This window comes from Schistocerca piceifrons, chromosome 6 (assembly GCF_021461385.2).
Source record: "Schistocerca piceifrons isolate TAMUIC-IGC-003096 chromosome 6, iqSchPice1.1, whole genome shotgun sequence".
Lineage (NCBI taxonomy): Eukaryota > Metazoa > Arthropoda > Insecta > Orthoptera > Acrididae > Schistocerca > Schistocerca piceifrons.
This window is the reverse complement of record NC_060143.1, coordinates 306,763,534-306,779,587: the sequence shown is the minus strand read 5'-3', so window position 1 is coordinate 306,779,587 and position 16,054 is coordinate 306,763,534. Positions and strand designations below refer to the sequence as shown.

Sequence of the window (16,054 nt, the reverse complement as noted above, 5' to 3'; positions counted from 1 at the left end):
GAATATGGTGTTGGCCCACCCTTAGCCTTGATGACAGCTTCCATTCTCACAAGCATACGTGCAATCAGGTGCTGGAAGGTTTCTTGGGGAATGGCAGCCCATTCTTCACGGAGTGCTGCACTGAGGAGAGGTATTGATGTCAATAGGTGATCCCCGGCATGATGTCGGTGTTCCAAAACATCACAGAGGTGTTCTGTAGGATTCAGGTCAGGACTCGGTGCAGGCCAGTCCATTACAGAGATGTTATTGTACTGAAACCACTCTGCCATAGGCCACATGCATTGTGAACAGGTGCTCGATCATGTTGAAAGATGCACTCGTCATCCCTAAATTGCTCTTCAACAGTGGGGAGCAAGTCCTCTCCATGCAAAACAGGTCCACACCACAACACCACCGCCTCTGAATTTTACTGTTGGCACTACACACGCTGACAGATGACGTTCACCGAGCATTCGCCATACCCACACCCTGCCATTGGATCCCATTTTGTGTACCATGATTCGTCACTCCACACAACATTTTTCCACTGTTCAATTGTCCAATGTTTATGCTCCTTATACAAAGCGAGGCATTGTTTGTCATTTACTGGGGTGATGTGTGGCTTATGAGCAGCCGCTCGACCACAAAATCCAAATTTTCTCACCTCCCGCCTAACTGTCATAGTACTTGCAGTGGATCCTGATGCAGCTTGGAATTCCTGTGTGATAGTCTTGATAGATGTCTGCGTATTACACATTACGACCCTCTTCAACTGTCAGTGGGCTCTGTCAGTCAACAGATGAGGTTGGCCTGTACACTTTTGTGCTGTATGTGCCCCTTCATGTTTGCAATTCACTATCACATTGCAAACAGTGGACCTAGGGATATTTAGGAGTGTGGAAATCTCACTTACAGACAAATGACACAAGTGAACCCAATCACCTAACCATGTTCAAAGTCTGAGTTCTGCGGAGCACCCCATTCTGCTCTCTCACAATTTATAATGACTATTGAGGTCACTGATATGGAGTACCTGGCAGTAGGTGCAACACAATGCACCTAATATGAAAAACATATGTTTTTAGGGGTGTCTGGATACTTTTAATCACATAGTGTATACCAGTTTTGTGCAGTACAGCCTTGAGAACAAACCAGTCACCACCCGTTTGTCTTCCGAGATTTAGCCATCTGTTCATATGTGCTATTACATAATGATACAGTATTCCGACCACTGCAACCCCCATATGAAGATCCTTATATAGTAATTAGTCGAGGCAACAACACTTTCAAGATTGGCGTCTATGGCATACCTACTATGATTGCACTTGACTGTCATAAACCATCATTTTGAAGTTCACAGCCAATGGAAAAAGAATTGGCACCGAGAAACATGAAGAAGGGAGAGGTAGCAACTAAACATCCTCCTCCATGGCAAGCTACAGACGAGCCTTGATGAATATCAGATGCTGCCACACAGTGACATCAACAGGCACTGCCACTCTGCATCTAGAAAACACAGTGATCCAAAGGAGAAGCCCTCAGGTTTCAAGGAAGGTGTGATGATGCGATCTGGATGATGTGTAAAATCTAACTAGAAGTATTGTTAACACGGGGTGGGGTGGGGGCTATTGTGTAGCAACTTCCACTACTACATTCTGCAGTATAGTGGTGTAGACTTTACAAGAGTTCCATGGTTCCATGCCGCATTGTATTTATTCTTTATTTTTGATTATGTGGTTATTCCTTGTTTTGTTTTGTTGACACTATGTCATGCAAACCACACACTTCTGTTTAATTAATTTATATGTAGAAATAAATCTTTTCACGAGTTAACTCCAATGAAATGGAGTCAACACACAGAAAGGATCAAGAAGCCCAGTTCAGCATACTTTGCTCATAGAGGCATCTCTCATTGTGTTGGTGTAAAGACAAGAGCATTGACTTATTTTGCACACTTTCATTCTCTGGTATCATATGGAATTATGTTTGGAGCAGTGTAATTAAATAAAATAGTGTTTATTCAGCAGAAGTGGAGGAGGAGGAGATTAGTGTTTAACGTCCCGTCGACAACGAGGTCATTAGAGACGGAGCGCAAGCTCGGGTGAGGGAAGGATGGGGAAGGAAATCGGCCGTGCCCTTTCAAAGGAACCATCCCGAGATTTGCCTGAAGCGATTTAGGGAAATCACGGAAAACCTAAATCAGGATGGCCGGAGACGGGATTGAACCGTCGTCCTCCCGAATGCGAGTCCAGTGTGCGAACCACTGCGCCACCTCGCTCGGTCAGCAGAAGTGGTCATGAAAATATTGTGTGAAGTAGGTAACAGTACGTGTCTACGATTCGTAGTGAAGGCATGTACCCCAGTGCAAATGTATGCAACAAGCTCCCACCTAATCTAAAGCAAAACATAGGAAAGCCAAACCAGCTCAAAAGTAGTTTAAAAGCATAGTTCATTAGCCACTATTTCTTTACATTATCTGTTTAGCTGCATGGCAAGTAACAATGTTGTAAAACTGTGTGGTAAATACTAACGTACTGCAAACAAACTCATTAGATGCAAGGGAAACTAATATGGCCTGAAGGGGATGAAAAATCATACACTCCAGCTGGAAAAGAAAAATATAAGCACCATACAAAAAAAGACGATACTAAAGAATTTGCCCCAGAATACAGCTCACAACATGTAAACCAACAAAAGAAAAATTACATAAAAGTACGTCATCAAAATATTCAATACTGTGGTAACAAAAAATTAGAAGCAGAAGTACTCTTGAGTGAAGTAAGACCAGACATATTATGCATAAGTGAACATGAACTAACTGAAAGTAAAATACATAATGTGGCAATAAAGGACTACAAACTAGCTAGTTACTTCTGCAGATCTAAATATAAGTTTGGTGGCGTTTGTATATATATTAAAACAGGTACTCTATCAAAGAATGTAAACAGTGAAGCTGCTACATTTCCCATAGCTAGAGAAAAAGACTTCGAAGTTACTGGTATAGTGGCAGAGGATTTTAGAGTGTTTTGTGTGTACAGGTCACCATGTGGCAATATTAGCATCTTTCTAAAAAAAGTTGCTAGCTTATTGAGAATGAATATGAAGAGAAATCTTATTATATGTGGAGACTTCAACATTGACATGGGAAAAGACACAAAAATAAGACAGGATTTTGAAGAATTGTTAATATAGCATAACATGAAAGTGACAATAACTGCACCAACAAGAGTGACTTCACAAAGTGAGACAATTATTGACAACATAATTACGAATATGTGTAACTATGAGTCACATGTAGTTCAGACAGAAATATCTGATCATCATGGACAACTAATCAGCTTTTGCAGAAGTAATGACACAGTATCAGAACCAAAACAAACAACCAAAGAAATTAGGATCATCAGTGAACAAAATATCAACATCTTTAGAACAATGTTAAGTAAGGAAACCTGGAATGAAACCCTACAGGCCCAGAGTGTAAACAAAAAATATGATGCATTTATTTCAACAATTAAGTACCATTTTAATGTAGCATTTCCCAAAGTAAAGAGACAAGAAAGGCATCAAGATCAAACACAGTGGATTACAAGTGAAATACTAGAACAGCGAAGGAAGCTTCAGGATGTGAGACGGATGGGCTAAGCTGAAAACTATAAAATGTTAAAAAAGAAGTATAGAAAAACAATAAGAGAAGCGAAAGCAAGAGCAATTGACACCACTATAGCGAACTCAAAAAACAAGGCAAAGGCACCTTGGAATGCAATCAATGCTGAAAGAGAGGAAAAAGATGGGTCAAACAAAGAAGAAGGTATTAGGTCAATTAAAGTAGACAACACAGTGGTCACAGATGGTATGGAAATAGCAAACATACTGAATAATAACTATATCAATGTAGTAGAAAACCTAAAATTGGAAAGAAATAGTCAAAAACAGAAGGGTATTAAGGTACCAAAAAGATCATACAGTACTATGTTCTTAAGACCAGTCACGGAAGATGAATTGCGGAAAACTATACAGAAACTGAAGTCCAAGAAATCATCTGGTGATGATGAAATTTCAAATCATGTAATAAAGCTGGTATGTGAGGAGATAATAACACCACTGCTGAACATAGCAAACTGTTCTTTCAGAGATGCAATTTTTCCAGAAAAACTGAAGATAACAAAGGTAGTGGCAGTGTACAAGAAAGGGTGTAAGGATGATCCCAACAACTACAGACCAGTTTCACTGATATCAGGTTTCTCAAAAATCCTAGAAATGCTTATGTATACCAGATTAGTTAACTATTTGGACAAACATAACATTCTCATGACCTCACAACATGGTTTCAGAAAGAGTAAATCTACAGAATCAGCAATTGTCAGTCTAACAGAATACATTCTACAGTCCTTAGATGAGAAAAAGGTTGTCTCTGCAATGTTTCTGGATCTTTCAAAGGCATTTGACACCATTGACCATGAAATGCTGATACAAAAATTAAGCAACTATGGCATTCGGGGGCAACCAGGTGAATGGATAAAATCATACTTGTGCAACCGCAAGCCGTATGTATCATTAGGAAACTCGTACCAATCAGAAACCAAATCCATCAAATATGGAGTGCCGCAGGGTTCGGTAATGGGGCCACTGTTATTTAATGTATTTGTTAATGATATAGGTGTTGAGGAGGAAGAAAAGAAAATATTGTATGCTGCTGACATGACAATACTAAATAGTGATCAAAATATGGAACAGCTTGAGAGAAGAGCATACATATCTGCAAATGTCACAGCTCAATGGCTGTTGGAAAATGAACTGGTTATAAATCTAAAAAAAGACTATGTATGCAGTGTTTAAAAACAAGGAAAAGGCTGTAGACATGGATTTAGAGGTTGACGGAACAAGGCTGGAAGAAGTAGAATCTGCTAGATTCTTAGGTATTCTTGTGGATAATGAACTGAAATGGAAAAAAACATATTAATAATGTCTGTAAGAAACTGAGCTCTGTCATATTCTCAATGATGCAGCTATCACAGTATTCAGACAAGAACCTTCTGTGTACAGTGTATCATGGACTTTTCGAACCATACTTACAGTATGGAGTGACGGTGTGGGGAAACTCAAACAAACAAGAGACAAAACGAGTGTTCACATTACAAAAAAAAGCAATTAGGACCATTTTAAGAAGAAAGACCTCTGAAACATGCAGAAACTGTTTCAAGAATTTAGGTATCTTAACTTTTTCATTGTTGTATATATATATAAAACAATAATGTACATCACAAAAGGTAGTGAGGACTGGATTACAAGTGCTAGTGTACACCCACAATACAAGAAAGAAGAATGAAGTACGGAGCATACCCGACCGATTGGCAATGCTAGAAAAAGGACCCCAGTACTCTGGTATCAGACTACTAAGAAGTCTGCCCAAAACCCTGCAAGATAGTGTACTTCACAATGAATTTACAAAGAAACTTAAAGACTATCTCATTGAAAAAGAGTTTTACAGTGTTGCAGAATACTTATGCCATTAAATTTGTATATATTGTTACTCATTATCAGTGATGTAAAAATGTAAGCTAAAGGGGTAGAAAAATAACTGATAAAGAATTTTAATACTTTGACATGTCCTATATTACACGTACATTTACTGTACACAATGTAATCTTACAGGATCAAATAAAATTCAATTCAATTCAATTCAAAGTATTTAAAGATGTAAGATTTTCTTTGAAAATAGCAATATAATCAAGTAAATATTAAGATACTGATAGGAGATAAACAACAGTCACTTACTGTAATGTTTTGAGGAGACAGCAGTTTTTTTTTTGAAATAACAGCTTTGTTTCTAATTTACATGATGAAAACTAGCTGAATGGCATTAAGCAGTATAGTGAGATTATTGTTAATACAGTATATTGTGAATTGTGGTTTATTAGTCTAATAACATACATAATTAAAATGATTTGATTCAGGTACAGGAGACACGTCAAAAGTTTGGTAAAATTTGCCATAAACATAGAAAGCTGATGTTTACATACAGCATCATAATAATAACACAATTTTGTTTTATATACATGATAGGCAGACATAATAATAATAATAATAACAATAATAAAAATAGTATCTAAAAATCTAATACTTAAGTACCCTAGCTCAAATTATCATGTCATCCTCCAAAAATTCTTCTATTGAGTAGTAGCATTTCTTCCCCAGAATCTGATGTAGCATTATTTTAAGGATCTCTGGCTTAACATTGCCCATTAATTTGTTATATATTGTCATCCTCATATACTGTGGAGCCCGCTCATACAATTTAAATTTGTGTGTGGGAAGCATAAATTATTTTAATTTCTTATGTTGTATGTGTGGTTAAAATGATTTTCCTCAAATAATTTTTGCCTGCTTTGTAGGAAGATGATAATTTCATAAATGTATATGGAGGGTACAGTTAGGATTTGCAATTGTCGAAATAATGGGCGACAAGATTCTGTTTTCTGTGTGGTACACATGTATTTGATAATTTTTTTTCTGAAGTTTGAGTATACGAGATACTCCACTTGAACTTCCTCAGAAAATTATTCCATACCTAATGACAGATTCAAAATAATTATTGTATGCTATTTTTTGTGTTCTCATGTCGGTAGAATTTGCAAGTATCTGCACTGAAAATGCAAAACCGCTTAGTTTATTTGATAAGGGATCAATATGTGTGTTCCAGTTCAAGTTCTTGTCCACATTTAGTCCTAGGAATTTGATAGTGTCAACTTCTTCCATAAGTTGATTATTGCGTTGTATTTTAAGCTCTCCACATTTTGAGTGTTTGGTTTGGAAATGTTCCATATGGGTTTTTGCAATGCTCAGTTTCAACCCATTTAACTGGAAAAAGTTTTTTAGGGTATCCAGTGTGCTCACAGTGAAGCTTGGAATTTTTTCTACATCACCATCTTCAATTAAAACAGAAGTATCATCTGCAAACAGAACTGATGGGGAATCGATATTTGTGGATAAGTCATTTATATAGAATAGGAACAAGATTGGCCCCAAAATGGAGCCTTGAGGCACACCTTGTGATACAGTACTCCACTTCAAAAAATAATTCACCACTTTTGAAGTGATAGTTACCCTATGTTTTCTGTTCTGCAGGTACAATGTAAGCCATTTGAGAGTATTGCCGTTAATCCCATATTTATCTTATTTGTAGATAAACAAAGCATGGTTTACAGAGTCGAAAGCTTTAGAAAGATCACAGAAAATACCAGCAACTCTACTACTCTGGTCCAATGCTTTGCATATCTTTTCAATAAAGTTATTTACTGCATTCAGGGTGTTTTTTCTTGGTTAGAATCCAAATTGATTATTTATGATAATATTTTTTTACAATAAAATTTTGTATCTGGTTTGCAGCTACTTTCTCAGACACTTTCGACAAGATTGGAAAAATAGAAATAGGACGATAGTTTCCCATGACTTCCCTCAACCCTTTCTTGAACAGAGGTCTGACTTCAGCACATTTCAACACATCAGAAAAGCATCCCTGTTCAAAAGATTCATTAATTATTTTAGTTAGTGGAGTTGCTTTATTTTTTTGATGATAATATAATATTTTCCACATGCTTTATTGAGACTTTTTAAAAATCTGTGAGATACTCACCTCCTTGCTGAAGTCCAAAGGGGGTTTACTATACTCTGATACTCTACTATGTCAACATCTGACTTCGCGATATTCATGAAGAATTCATTTAAACGCTCTGATATTTGAATTGGTTTTACAATAAGGCTGCCATTTACTTTAATCCTAGATATTTCATTTCTATTAATACTAACAAATGGCTCTGAGCACTATGGAACTTAACTTCTGAGGTCATGAGTCCCCTATTAATTCTAACACCTAACTCAGATTTGACAACAGGCCACTCTGCCTTTGTTTTACTTTTATGTTGTGAAATGAACTTATTGTTTGTCATTTATTTGGCTGCTTTCACAACTTTCTCGAAGGTAGCTTTATAATGTCTAACATTTTCAGTAAAATTCCTGTTTTTATTATATTTCAGTTCATTACGTAGTTACCTCTTCGTAGCACTAGAAATTTTTATACCTGGAGGTATCCATTTAACTTTACTAGTGATTTTACACATTACACATTAAGTTTCTCAAATTTTCTTTTCTTTGGTAATGTATACCTCGACTCATTCCTCATCTGTGAAGGTTCTCCTTCTTGATGGATTCCAGAGCAGAGGAATGAATGAATGAATGAATGAATGAATGAATGAATGTGTGAGTGAGTGAGTGAGTGATTGAATGAATGTATTGAAAAATCATCATCTCCAGGCATGTTTTGCCTTTCTTCATATCCCTCCTTGCTGCATATATCTCTGATGTTATTACTTCGGAATGTCATTATTTTCATTGTTAACCAGCTGTATTTTTATTCATTTTTTGTTATTACCATTAATATTGTTGTTGTTGTTATCATATGTTGAACTATACAAACATTTAAAGAAATGTTGCAGTGCTGGTACAGTCTTGTCTCTGTTGTGTGTTACTGTGGTATCTGTTATCTGAACTGAGGAAATATGGTGTTGTAAGTTTACTTACTTGGTTACAGATTGATGTTGCTTGGCAGCATATACAGAATTGAAGCCTCATAATCTCAAATGCCTTTTGTAAGTAGTGATGCAATTCAATGACAAATGCAACACAGTCAAGTCAAAATTTTCATGATTCAGTGTTTATTCAAATTAGGTAACTGCGGAAAACTTCACAAGCCAAGAGAACTAAAAAAGCATTTTATTGAATGACTGGTTTTGATAAAGTTATGCTGTCATCATTGGCTCTTATGCTTTAAAAACCAGTTTATTGGATGACTGGTTTCAGCAGATATATGCTGTTATCATTGCTCTTATGCTTTAGAATTTTTGTAAGCATAAGATCCAGTGCTGATAGTATAGCTCTTTTAAAACTGGTCATCCAATAAAATGCTTCTTTTAGCGCTCTTGGCTTGTGAAATTTTCTTCAGTTACCATAAATTGCAGACCATCTCCAGAGGGACCATGTCAGGTATATATATTCAAATTAGATATTCTTGTTTGGAGTGTGACCAGTGTCTATCAATTTAAGGTTCTTTAAGTATTACTCCACTAATAAACTTAGCATGAACTGTTGTGCTAATTTTCATCCGAAACAATGTCACTGAGTAAAAAAGTAAAGCGAACTTACTTCGTAATGTTGGAAAAAACACCACCACTTGATGGTAGAATGTCTATAAAGTCCCTTCGTGTTGTCATTACACAGTTCACTTGTGCGTAACACTGGTTTACAGCCCATAAATTTCATTTTGAACAGAATACTTATAATAGTTCATTTACAGAAGTTCAGTATTTATTGACAGTGAGCCTAATTGTCTTTCAAGTCATAATCCATTGAAACAGTACAACACATTATCATCATCATCTGCACAAACATGTCCTATTGTTCATTATCTAAAAGTTAATAAAACTCTAGCCATATACAGTGTGAAATAAAAATTGCTGTACACAGTGAGTCACTGATTTATATTAATGCAAGCACCGTGAACCTATTCATATGATTATACTTGTAAGTGCAGTTTCATCAATCTTTTAGATTGATGATAATGGTATGCAGACTTTTTATATAAGTGTGAACTAAATATAGGACTGGTACACAAACACATCATGCATAGACTTTATCATGTCAAATGCTAGCCGTGGACTTTTTAACATGTCAACGTTCATTGACACATTACTTCTGTGCTCCCAGGGCATGGACTTTGATCTGTGATACACTATACTACACAGCTGTGTACATTTGATTACAGAATGCAGACTTGTTATGAATAGGTCTTATTCTTCAAGTGTTTTGTGGGTGCAGATGGAAGATTTCCGGGAGGGGAAAGGAGAGGGGTACTTACAGACTGTAGGGATTGGGAGAGGGAGAGAAGTCTTTGATAAGTCCAGTATGGTTAAATTTGGGTGTTGAGGTGAAAGTGAAACTTCTATGGGATTGAGGTTTTTGATGGAAAGATTAACAACTATGTTTTCTATTTGTTAGTTTTCTGGATTTTGTGTAATGCTGGAAGGTAGTTTTGGATGACGTGGCAAACTGGAACAAATGGGAAAGGTCAGCTAGGCACGGCATGGTTGCTGTGGGCAGGGTGTGTGTTGATGAGTAGTGGTGCTCTAAGACAGGATATAAACAGTGTGAGCAGTACCTGGAGGCTGCATCAGGAATGCTGTTCCAGGTGTTGGAGGGAAAGGGTTTAATTTTGGAGATGTGGTGTACATAATTAGGATTGTATAGTAACAGTATCTTGTGGAGAGAGCAGAGGTGTTTCTGGGATGCCTGTGCCAAGTAGATGTGTTTCTGCAGTGACGGGTTTGTGAGGGAAAGGGACTGGTTGAATCTGAAAAGTTAAAGGTCATTGTGAAGGAAGGGGGACATGTGCAAGAAATTGATAAACAAGACTATTGTGTGGTTGTAAAGGGAAGTGGATAACAGAGCATGAGTTTGGTGTGAAAAGAGCAGAAGGAGGTGTGCTGAAGATAATAGGGTTTCTGTTAAAACCAGCTGTAAGAAAGAAAATGATGTGGTATGCTGTATTGTGTAAACTGTGTGGTTTTGGTTTTTTTCCTTACAGTAAATTTCAAGTGCAATATTAGAGCACTTAAACCATTAGCAAAATAATGTCTCCACTATATATTGTTTCTCATTGTATATAATTTTAAATAAAAATTGTGTACACAACAATATGCTCTTTTGGTTTCTTCCTCAGGCAGTTTTAACAGAAAAATCTGTGTATTAGGAAAGTTGAATTTATGGTTACTCAGCTTATGAACAAAATAGTACTCTGCAATCTGAAATGCCTGAACATTCATGGATAGTCATTGAAGTTATTATTCTCAGAAATCCAGCAGCTGGAGAGGTCTCTGTCATACACTGTATACCAGTATCCCTACTGATTTACCCAATAAATTTAAGCGAATCAAGGTTTAGTTTGCAGTAGCAGTAAAAAATGCTTAATGTTGGACATTCAAAAATGTTAGAACTGACTTATGGTCAGGGTATTTTTCACATGGCCAACTGGATGTTAGCCCCTCATCAGCTGGTAATTCAGAAAACCAGTTCATACTCCTACCACACTATAAAAATGTATATTGTTAAGTTTTGTTATTACATTGTATAAAAAAAATTAATAAAGCTTAAAAACAAGAAAAACCAAAAACAAAGAAGTCTTTTTCATTGATATTCTATATAATTTAGAATGTTTTGGAGTTCCATACCCTCAAAGTGGGTGAAGTCACAATGGGGAGGTGAGTTTGGTGTCACAATTCCCAGTGATACCTCAGATTAGGACATTTATCCAATTCCCATACATATTTAGCAATTGCAAGGCATTGCCAGGTTCACTAGTTGAATGTAATATCAACATGTGCACTTTATGTACACTTTCCATTCACTCTGTTGTTTATGGAACTGCTTGTTATAAAGTAAAATAATTGTCAATGCAAAGTTATAACATAAACAGATCTGATTTGCAAAATGTGATAGGGACAGAAGGAATAGTGAAGTACAAAGTTGAAGTTTCAAACTGGTTTGAGGCCGTAAGTGATATGGAAGAAAGCCTTGAAATGACCAGTGATGAATATTGGAACATTGTAAAAGAAGTCATCCTCACAGCTGCAAATAATAAGCTGCAGAGAGCTAAGAAAGGCAGGAAGAAATGGTTCAATGAAGAGTGTGAAGAAACTGAAGACAAGGTTATGAAACTACGGAAAAAATGGTCGCAAACAAATAAGAATCCTGAAGCTCATTGGCAGGATCAAATGCAGGCGGACAAAATTAACCGGAAGGAAAAGAAACAATTCCTAAAACAATAGGTTGAATCTATTCATGTGTATCATCAAAGTAACAACATCTGGAAAGTGTATGGTACAATCAACAAAATTAGAAAAGATTTTGATTATAAAACCAAGGTGACAAAGGATTTAAGTGGAAATATGTTTATTGAACCCAGAAAAAAATTAGTGACAAGCAAGGAGTATTTTGACAACCTACTGAATTGTTCTGATCCAGAAGCACCAATTACTAGTTCCAGCAACAGTCCCAACTGTGAGGAAATTCCAAAACCCACACATGAGGAGGTGGTAGAGTGTATCAAATGCCTAAAAATGGCAAAGCAACTGGCAGTGACAGCACCCCAGCTGAGATACTAAACTATGGAGGAGAAGCATTGCGCAAACATTTATTTCATCTTGTACAGATAATCTGGAAAATGGAGAACATGAGGAATATCATTAGTCAATACAGGTTATAAGATCTTATGTTGTTTATTGCTATGCTGCTTAAAACCATATGCAGAAAATACGATATAATTGGGGATTATCTAAATGGTTTCCACAAAAACAGATCCACCACTGACAACATATTTGCAATCAAATCAATAAATGAAAAAGTTTGGAAATACAAACAAAAAATACATTATCTGTTCATCAATTTCATGAAGCTTGTGACTCCATCTGTAGACAAAGCTTGTGGAAAGTAATGACTGAATTTGGTTTCCCAATTAAATTGCTAAATCTCTGTAAAGTATGCATGGATGAAAATACAAGCAGGGTTTTACTAAATGGATTAAAGTCTGACCAGTTTAAAAATAAAACTGGGTTAAGACAAGGAGATGCTTTGTCCCCCCTTCTCTTCAATATAACTTTAGAAAGAGTTGTGAGGAAACTTAAACTGGTACCTGCTGGGATAGAAAGCAAAATGAACATGTTAGCATATGCAGGTGACATAGTGTTCATTGGAAATAGCGAAATAGAGATTAAGCAATTATTTGTGGAGCTTGCAACAGAAGCATCAAGACTTGGCCTGAAAGTAAATGACGAGAAAACGAAATACATGATAGTTCTAAGAAGTAGAGATCAATGGGATAATCAATCACATATAATAGTTGGTGAACACAAATTCGAATGTGTTGAACAGTTCAAATTTCTGGGTTCAGTGATAGATGAACAAAATCAGAGACAGGTAGAAATAAAAGCAAGACAAAACTGCTAACCGACCCTATTATGCAATACAAAATCTCTTGGGGTACAAACTGTTGACTAGGAAAACTAAAATAAAGTTATATAATACAATCATCAGACCAGTTCTAATCTGTGCGGCAGAAACATGGAGCCTAAGAAAAACAGAACACCACCATTTACAAGTGTTTGAGAATAAAGTTTATAAAAAAATCTTTGGTCCATATTATGTCAATGAATCACAATGCCGGAAGAGAAGACACAAAATAGAAATCCATGAGCTATCATAATAACCAATGATAGTAAACATAATAAATGGTAGAAGATTGCAGTGGGCTGGACATCTGATGAGAATGAAAGAATATCAAATTGTGTTAAGAAGATTCAGGGAGAAGCCATATGGCAAAAGACCAAGGGGGAGACAAGATTGGGAATAAATAACTGGCAAGAGGCAGCAAAAGACAGGAGCATCTGGAGGAATCGTGTGAGATTGGCACAGGAGCTTTGAGCCCCTTAGAGGCCTACTACTACTATTACCATACCAAAATTGAGTTCCATGTACAAAACTGGTTAATAGGTATTTTAGTAAACTTTAATATCGTAGTAATCATTTGGTTTTTGCTTATGGTTGCTATTGTCATTTTCAACTTTGTGCTAAAACTTCACAATAATTGGGATGTGATAGTGTATGAAATCAGTTAATGAAGAGGAATGTGATACAGCAACCTGACAACAGCACATTAGCTCCTTGTAGGTACCCAGCCTGCAATATGTCACTGTACTCTGTGAGAGAATGAATTTCCTTCCCTGATGTGGCACTGTTGAACTGTTAGGTACTCTGTATCATGTCTAAGCATGCAGTGATTATTGCTATGCCTAAAGATTTGACACTTCCTTGACAAGAAACTGACATGATAAGGACATACAAAAACTGCTCTGGTGTATACAGAATTTCATCTATTGAAATGACGATTAGCTGGAGAAATGGGAGAAATTTCAAGCTTCAATGTTATAGAATTATTGAAAATAAACACTCATTTCTTGTTTTAAAAAGTTAGGAGACCTTAGTTTTGGGATGTGCCTTGTAATATCTTCCCAATTTTCATCCCATTTGATGTTCTCTTATACAGGGTGGGCAAATGAAAGTGACCTGGATGAGTGGATTCAATTGGATGTTAATGTATGCATATAATCACACATCATGTGTATGCCCACCATGTGATCCACAATGGTTCAGAGATAGTGTGGGCTGTGTCAGTGTGAGCGGAGCAGTGCAAAGGGGACTATGGTACTCACAGTGGAGCAGCAGGTGTTGGTTGTGGAAAGTTACATGATAACAAAGCCCTGGAAATGGTGTGGTCAGTTGTTTGCTGAGAAGTTTAATGGTGTGAGAGTGCGCCAGCAAAGAGTGCCATGCAATGGCATCAGACAAGATATGTTTTAAATAACTCAAAAAACATTCTGAAATGTGCCTTCACACCAGAAAATGTGGCTGCAGATCACCAGAAAATACTTCAGAGACCTACCAAATGAACCTGAAGCCAGTCGCAGGAGACCAGCATATCATGTCGATCATGTGGACGAATACTCCACTTGGACCTGCACAAGTATCTCTACCAAGTGTCTGCTGTTCATGCATTAAAACCAGCAGTTGACCCCCAGTGCCTCTAGTTTTGTGAGTGGCTGTTCACTGAGAGAACAATGATTAGCTTGGACATGGATCTGTTCTTTTTGTCTGATGAAGCCTGGTTTCACCTGAGTGGTTATATCAACTCATAGAATCGAAGGTTCTGGGCGGCAGAGAATCTGCATAACTTCCACAGTGCGCGATTGCATGATCAGAAGGTTGGTGTTAAGTGTGCAGTGTCTGAACGCCACATTGTTGGTCACATAGCCATTGTTTAGAAAACATTTGTGGCAGCATTAATGGAAGAATAAAAGACCTTCAGTTACTTCCAACAGAATGGAACAACTGCCCATACAGCCGGCCGAACCTTGGAGCACATTTACATGATCTTTGCAACTGACAGAGTTGTTAGCTGTGGTCAGTCTTGTCTGATCTGTCAGTGCGCAATTACTTCGTGTGGGGAGCCCTCAAGTCTAATGCATAACACCACAACCCTCATAGTTTTCAAGAACTGCAGCAGAGCATTTTGGATGAGATTGCAGCAATTCCAGCAGTACAGCTTTGATCTGTCTTCAGCAAGTTGCTGACCAGGTACCAAAAGTGCCTAGAGATGATGAATGGTATCATGTCCCACATCTGCTATAGTCAGGTTAGTACTGTATTTCCTTTCCTCTTCTGTGTTTCTTTGTATTCTGGAACTGTGTTCTCTGGGCCACTTTTATTTGTCCCACCCTGTATAATGGGAACTATCTTATAAATTTCTGTATTTATTTGGCTATCTTCGTTATTTTTTCTCACGACTCTTTTATCAGAAATTCTGGAACGCTCCATGCACCACAATTTTGAAAACATCTTGTCAGAGAGACAAATTTATATTGAAATATTATTCCAGTTAAATGAAATTATCAGAGACAGACTCATCTCTTTAGTCTATGCTGACACTGAGTAACATACTGTATTTGTCTATATGAACCAGTGGATTTTATTACCCATAGCATTAGGGAATATCTTAACAAATTGGTATTATGCTCCAGACTAGGATATGGACTGCAACCATAAACAGTTTTGGACTATGGTTTTACCAACAGACCTGCACACGGATGCAATTTTCATTTCATACCTTGTGAGAATTTCAGGGACCTTTACTTATTCTGAACGTCTCTGCTTCCCACACTACTCTCTGCGTAGTGTAAAAAAAAGTGAACAACTCATACTTGTTACAAGGTCTAAGGTTAAACTAAAATCCTAATGTTTTTGTTATTAAAAAGTCAGTCAGTGGCTTTAGAGACCTTTGTACTTGTTAACCTGTTACTATATGATAAAACATACTGCAGGTAATTTGCTGTCAGAAAAAAAAAAACCTGTTTCAGTAGCTGAATCTTGTATCCCCAATGTCACATAATGGAATTCACAGCATTTGCTAATGAAA

The 16,054-nt window shown here is 36.9% G+C and overlaps 1 protein-coding gene across 2 annotated transcripts in view; it reads left to right on the top strand.

Moving 5' to 3' along the window:
* The window catches only part of LOC124802746 (mitogen-activated protein kinase 15-like), a 202,165-nt gene that overhangs the window by 47,230 nt on the left and 138,881 nt on the right, over positions 1 to 16,054 (top strand). The gene's annotated exons all lie outside the window — the stretch shown is intronic.